The following is a 7,840-nucleotide window of genomic DNA, read 5'->3' as shown; positions in this document are numbered from 1 at the left end:
ATACCCAGGGTGTGGTGGCAGAGAACAGTGTGGCTGCTGTCCAGGGGAAACTAGGACATGCTGATTAGGGAGATGGCAATGAATAACACAATGGGCATTTCCCCAAAATACCACCTTATACTGAACCCACTGCGCCCACAGTTGGGACTGGCAAAATCAGGGGAGAGATGATCTTTAACTGGGTATTTGATAGTGACAGGTAACAGAGTGGGACTAGTAATCCAGAGGTGAAAATGTGTTGCTGGAAAAACGCAGCAGGTCAGGCAGCATCCCAAGGAGCAGGAGAATCGACGTTTCGGGCATGAGCCCTTCTTCAGGAATGAGGAAAGTGTGTCCAGCAGGCTAAGATAAAAGGTAGGGAGGAGGGACTTGGGTAATCCAGAGGCCCTGACTCATTCTCTGGGATGAGGGTTCAAATTCCAGCTGGTGGAATTTAATTTCAAACATTAACATCCGAATGAAAAGGCTCCTCTTTGTTATGACCATGATCAACAATCATTCGTTGCTGTAAAACCCCATTGGGTTCACAAAGGCCAGCAGGTCAGTAGCCACTCCTGCTTATATGTCACCTCAGATCAATGTGGTTACTCTGACCTCTGCCCTCTGCCCTCTGAAATGGCCCAAGCCGGTCACTCAGATCGAGGGGAATTAGGGAATGGTGCCAAATGCTGGTCATGTTCCGTTTGGGGCGCAGGGTAGTCAGTGAGTAGCACTCTTGTCTTTTTGCCTGAGGTTTAAACCACCTCCAGCATCCAGCCCAGCGGTGCCCGTGCCAGGGTTGAGGGAGAGCAGCACTGCCAGCAGTACCATCTTTCTGTTAAGACACTAATCCGAGGCCCAGTCTGTGTGGCTGATGAATAAAGACCAACTGAGGATGTAACACTTGAGACAGGCGACAATAAACAGGAACCTTACCTGACTTTATCAGGAAGTTAGCTGGCGAAATTATTTCAGTCTGTGAGCCAATGGGTTTGAATGAGCAGCTGAAGAATCATTACAGCTATTATAGATCTCACCGACAAATTACATTGAATTCAGGAATCCAAACCTGCCTTATAACAATGGCTGTTCCTGCTCACGGTGTCATCTCGCAATCAGATATTCTATTATCTCTTTAGAGAGTTACATCTCTCCTCTAATGGGAGAAAGATAACTTGCTTCAAAAAAAATATAGCTCAGAAAGAAAGCATTCAGTCCATCAGCTGTCAGAGGCTGAGGGGTGATCTTATCGAGTTTATAAAATCATGAGGGGCATGGATGGGATGAATAGCCAAGGTATTTTCCCTGGGGTGGGGGAGTCCAGAACTAAAGGGCATTGGTTTAGGGTGAGAGGGGAAAGATATAAAAGGGACCTAAGGTGCAACGTTTTCACACAGAGGGTGGTACATGTATGGAATGAGCTGCCAGAGCAAGTGGTGGAGGCTGGTTCAATTGCAACATTTAAAAGGCATCTGGATGGGTATATGAATAGGAAGGGTTTGGAGGGATATGGGCCGGGTGCTGGAAGGTGTGATATCTGATCGGTGTGGGCCTGTTGAAATGAAGGGTCTGTTCTATGCCGTTTGTCTCTGTGACTCTATCCCACTGCTAGCTAATGGAAAGAGAAATCCACTTCATCTCCCTCCCGCTCTGCTCTTTTCCCCTTCACCCTGTTCCCACTTAAGGATTTATCCAGCTCCTTTCCAACATTAATCTGGTTAAAACCCTGCTCAGCAGACCATTGCGGACACTCAGTCTGCTTCTACAACGTCAAGGAGAGACTAGGAACAGCTCTGCTGCTGCCTAGCACTGAGTCTCAGAGATGGCCATGCTTCAGGACTGAACTGGAGTCCATCCTGAGGCAGCTGTGAACCCTGCTCCCTCAAAGCTGCTCTGCATCTCAATGGGATCATCTCCTCACCCCAACCTCCGAGCATAGTTTCACAGTAATAGAAGCAGGAGTAGGCCATTCGGCCCATCGAGCCTGTTCCATCATTCATTAAGATCATGGCTGATCTATCCATCATCTCAGATCCTCCTACCTGCATTACTCCGATAAACTTTAATGCCCCTACCATGCAAAAAGTCATCCAACTGTGTCTTGGCTTTATTTAATGAAGCTGCCTCTACTGCTTCCTTGGACAGAGATTTCAATAGATTCACTACTCTCTGGAAAAAGAAGTTGCTCCTCACCTCTGTCCTCATCTTGAGGCCATGCCCCCCAGTCTTAGTCTTACCACCAGCAGAAACGGCTTAACTGCCTCAATCTTATCATAATTTCATATGTTTCTATAAGATCCCTTCTCATTCGTCTAATGGGGCACAACTCTATCTCCTTTACCTCTGTGACTTACCTCAAGTCACCAAGCCTCTGAGATCACCAGCCTCCTCAATCTGTCTTGGAAAACAAAATGGAAAGGAAAGGATGCTCCTGAAGGCTCTGACAACCCCCTTCCCTCACGGTTTTCTTCATCACCAGGGCATTCTAGAACAATCAAGAGCTGGAGAATCTACAGGGTTGGGCGACACTGATTCTGGAATCTTCCGGAAGGAAGAAAGAGGGAATGATGGAATTCGTGGCTCAAAGACATTGCTTCATCGTTTGATAAAATCTGGGCTGATCTGGCAGCCACACTTTGAGGAGGTGATGGCCCAGTGGTATTATTGCTGGACTATTAATCCAGAGCCCCAGGGAATATTCTGGGAGTCCGGGTTCAAATCCCACCCCAGCAGACAGTGAAGTTTGAATTTAATAAAGAAAAATACCTGTAATTAAGAATCTAATGATGACCATGAATCCATTGTCAACTGTTGGGGGAAAACCCCACCTGGGTCACTCATGTCTTTTCGGGAAGGAAACTGCCATCCTTACCTGGTCTGGCATACACGTGACTCCAGACCCACAGCAATGGGGTTGACTCTTAACTGCCCTCTGGGTAATTAGAGATGGGTGATAAGTGTTGGCCCAGCCAGTCACATCCTCAGCCCATGAAGGAGAACTTCATTTGGCTGTCCATCTCCCCTAATTCCCCCATATTTCAAGAATCTATTAATCTCAGCCTAGACTACACAAATAATGGCAATGTATATATTTTTAACACCTTTAACATAAATAAACATACTCAAAGATCTTCCCAGCAGCATTTTTAAGAAGTTATTTGTTTCTGGGATGAGGGTGTCTTTGGCTGGGCCCAGCCCTCAGGAGAAAGTGGTCCCCCCCTGAAGATGGAAGGGTGGGAGAGAAGGGGAGCCAGGCACTGAAACAGTTAATCAGTGGCCAAAAGCTGAGAAGGACAGAATGCTGGTTGCACTTGGGAAGGGCTTGAAGAACTAACCTTGACAGAGAGTATCTGGAAGACCTTGAGGCATCGTTCACTGCAGGAGGAATACCATAGAATCCCTACAGTGTGGAAGTAGGCCATTCAGCCCATACCAGCCTTCCGAAGAGCATCCCACCCAGACCCATTACATCCCTGTAATTCTACATTTCCCTCATCCAATCCACCCTAATCTGCACATCCTTGGATTGCAGGACAAAACCCCTGCGGACAATGTGCCAACTCCACACAGAGAGTTGCCTAAGGCAGGAATTGAACCCGGGTCAGCAAAGCTAACTACTGAGCCACCATGTTGCCCCAACGTGCCCAGGTGTGATGGGAACAGTGAGGAATGTGGATTGTAGAAGTTCCCTGGTGAGGGGTGGGTTGTGTAGACGAGGAATGAGAAATGTAATCAACATGAGAAAAGGAGTGAAATAGAGAACACTGTGAAATTGTTTCATATCAGAAAATGGGAAGTGTTTGTGTTGGAGAGTAAAATAACAGAATGTTATTTAAATGAAAGAGGACCTACAGGAAGCTGCAACACAAAAGGACTTGGGGGAGGAGCTTGTACACGAAGCACAGAGAGCAGCAGGGAATCAGGAAAGCTAACGGAACGTTGGTCCGTCTTTCCAGGGGGTTGGAGTATTCGAGTGGGGGAGTCTTACTGCAACTGTACAAGGGGCTGGGGAGACCACGTCTGGAGCACTGGGAGCAGTTCTGGTCTCTAATTTCAGGAAAGGTACCATTTCCTTGGATAAAAACAATGACTGCAGATGCTGGAAACCAGAGTCTAGGTCAGAGTGGTGCTGGAAGAGCACAGCAGTTCAGGCAGCATCCGAGGAACAGGAATAATTGACATTTCGGGCAAAAGCCCTTCATCAGGAAGATTCCTGATGAAGGGCTTTTGCCCGAAATGTCGATTTCACTGCTCCTTGGATGCTGCCTGAACTGCTGTGCTCTTCCAGCTCCACTAATCCAGAACCCATTCCTTGAAGGCAGTTCAGAGAAGATTCACAAGGATGAGCCTTATACTGAAGGATTATCTGATCAGCAAAGTTTAAACAGGTTGGGACTGTACTCACTGGGGTTTGGAAGATTGAGAAGTGACCTCATTGAAGGATACAGGATTCTTAAAGGGGCTTGACAGGGTCAATGCTGAGAGGGTGGTTCCCCCTCATGGGAGAGTCTGGGACCAGAGGGCACAGTCTCAGAATAAAGGGACACCAATTTAAGACTGAAGTGAGGAGGAATTTCGTCTCTGAGAGGGTTGTGAATCTTTGGAGCTGCATGTCACAGAGAGAGCTGTGGGGGAAGAGTTCTTGTGGAGATTTAAGGCTGAGACAGAGAGACTCTTGATCAGTCGGGGATAGGAGGATTACAGGGAAAGGGCAGGAAAGTGGACGCGAGGAATGTCAGCTCAGCCATGAATCTATTGAATGACAGAGCAGGTATGAGGGGCTGAATGGCCTCCTCCTATTCCCATTTCTTATGGAGTTATGTTTCCAACAGCTCATCAGGATCACTCTTGTTGCTGGCAAATCTGCAAAAGGATATGTCAACAATACAGCAACTTGAAAGTAAATTAAATAAATCTCCATGAGAATAACTCCGGTTAGAAACCGTATTGTTACTCACTTATTCTGAGATACATGGTGTTCTAAAGACCTGGGGCAATATCAGCTTGTTCAATCATCACACAGTTGGTCAAATGAATAACTTGTAGAGTTAGTTACTCAGAACAACATCCAGGTGACTCTGGATTAGACTGGAACCTTCACAAAGATGGATCATTTCGAACTAATGTTCACAGCTTTGGAATGTGGGGACACTAGTGCAGATGGTGTACAGGAGAGTGAGACGGGAGAGAGAGAGCATTGTGGGCTGGTACACCAGTACATTAATGTAGCAGGACAGGTGGGTGAAGGGGTTAAGAAGGCAAATAGGATACATGCCTTTGCAACCGAGGGGTAGAGCTGGACAGCAGGGACCCAGAGATGGGGTGGGGAATCTGGAACTCGCTGCCTGTGAGGGTGGGAGAGGCAGGAACCCCCAGAACATTGAAGAAGGATTTCGATGTGCATTTGTGATATCAAGTCTTCCAGGGCTGGGGGCCAAGTCCTGGGAAATGGGGCTAGAATTGTTAAATGGTTGTTTCTAACCAGTGCAAATAGGATGGGCCGAAGGGCCTTTTCCTGTGCTGTAGAAGATCTCTATAACTCCAAGAGTGTAACCATTGGAGATGGAAGGGTAAGGGAGGCTTTAAAGGATGAAATGAAGATGCTTCCATATTTCGGGAAGGATGTGGAAGCATTGGAAAAGGTACAGAGGAGATTTACCAGGATGTTGCCTGGTCTGGAGGGAAGTTCTAATGAGGAAAGGCTGAGAGACTTGGGTCTGTTCTCATTGGAGTGAAGAAGGCTAAGAGGGGATTTAATAGAGACATACAAGATAGTCAGAGGATTAGATAGGATAGACAGTGAAAGTCTTTTTCCTAGGATGATGACATCAGCTTATACGAGGGGGCTTAACTACAAATTGAGGGGTGATAGATTTAAGACAGATGCCAGAGGCAGGTTCTTTACACAGAGAGTGGTAAGGGCATGGAATGCCCTACCTGTTAATGTAGTCAACTCAGTCGCAATAGGGAGATTTAAACAATCCTTAGATAAGCACATGGATGATTTTGGGATAGTGTAGGGGGCGAACTGAGAATAGTTCATACGTCGGTGCAACATTGAGGGCCGAAGGGCCTGTTCTGTGCTGTGTTGTTCTATGTTCTATGTTCTATAAGAACATTTTACAAGTGGAGGTATAACTCAGTCAGGACTAACACCGAACAGAGTGTGATGTGAACACAGATAGATTGAGCAGCACTTTCAGGAATGGAGGTGTGACATCAGAACAGAGGGACAGACCGAGAGGATTATGTGAGGACCAGTAGGGGCTAGCCAATAGAGGGAGGGAGATTATCACAATGATAAAGAGCAAGGGAGACATGTGACGACAGAATAAAATTACAGCAAGATATTGATATTGATCAATTAGGTGAACGGGCAAAACTGTGGTAGACGGACTTTAATATAAACAAGCATAAGGTTATCCATGTGGGACAGAGAAAGGATAGATCAGGGCATTTTTTAGTAGGCACAGGGTCAAATACAGTGGATGTCCAATGAGATTTGGCATTCAGGTGCACAATAACTCTTTATAATATTTCTAACAGCTGCACAAAATAGTCAGGAAGGCTAATAGAATGCAGACCTCCATATCAAAAGACTGAGGTATAAGGATAGAGGTTATGCTGCAGTTATACAAAACCCTGGTTAGATTCCACTTGGAGACTGTGAGCAGATCTGGGCACCACACTGTAAGAAGGATATATTGGTCTTGAAGAGAGTATGATCGTGGGACTTTGGGGCATCACGGTGGCTCAGTGGTTAGCACTGCTGCCTCACAGCACCAGGGACCCGGGTTCGATTCCAGCCTTGGTCATCTGCCTGTGTCGAGTGTGCACCTTCTCCCTGTCTGCGTGGGCGTGCTCCCACAGTCCAAGGATGTGCAGGTCAGGGTGGATTGGCCATGGGAAATGCAGGATTACAGGGATAGAGTAGGGGGCTGGGTCTGGTTAGGATGCTGTCCGGAGGGTCAGTGTGGACTCGATGGGCCGAATAGCCTCTTTTTACCCCATAGGGATGTTATGATTCGGTTATAAAGAGAGATTATACAAATGAGGTCGGTTTTCTTTGCAACTGAGAAGGTTAAGGGATGATTGAATCCAAGTTTTCAGGATATTAACAAGAAAAGGACAAGGTAGATTAGGAGAAACTAGTCTGAGAATTAGGGTCAGGCTTTTCAGGAGCGATGTGAAGAGGCACTTCTGCACACAAACAAGAGGAGACATTTGCGACTCTCTTCCTCGAATTCAATTGTTATATTTAAATCTGAGATAGATAAGGTTCAAACATGGAGGAAAGAGCTGAATTGCAGAGGGGAGGGGAGAGTGACAGCTCTTAATAACTAGGCCACATTTGACAGAGTATGGCATCAAGGAATCCCGGCAAAACTGGAATCTATGGGTATCGGGGGCAAACTCTCTGCTGGTTGGAGTCAGACCTGACACATGGGAAGATGGTCGTGGTTGTTGGAGGTCAGTCATCCCAGCTCCTGGACATCTCTGCAGGAGTTCCTCAGGGGAGTGTCCTAGGCCCAGCCATCTTCAGCTGCTTCATCAATCACCTTCCCTCCATCATAAGGTTAGAAGTGTGTTTGCTGGTGATTGCACAGTGTTCAGCACCATTCGCGACTCCTCAGACACTGAAGCAGTTCATGTTCAAATTCAACAAGATCTGAACAGTATCTTTGACATTCAATGGTGTTCCCATCACTGAGCCCCCCCACTGTCAACATCCTGGGGGTTACTATTGACCAGAAACTCAACTGGACTCACCAGATAAACACAGTGTGTGTGTGAGGGGGGAGTGTGTGAGGGGGTGTGTGGGTGGGGAGTGTGGGTGGGGAGTGTGTGTGAGGGGGGAGTG

Source organism: Chiloscyllium plagiosum, chromosome 10 (assembly GCF_004010195.1).
Source record: "Chiloscyllium plagiosum isolate BGI_BamShark_2017 chromosome 10, ASM401019v2, whole genome shotgun sequence".
NCBI classification, from domain to species: domain Eukaryota; kingdom Metazoa; phylum Chordata; class Chondrichthyes; order Orectolobiformes; family Hemiscylliidae; genus Chiloscyllium; species Chiloscyllium plagiosum.
The sequence above is the reverse complement of the archived record's forward strand: the minus strand, read 5'-3'. Positions refer to the sequence as shown.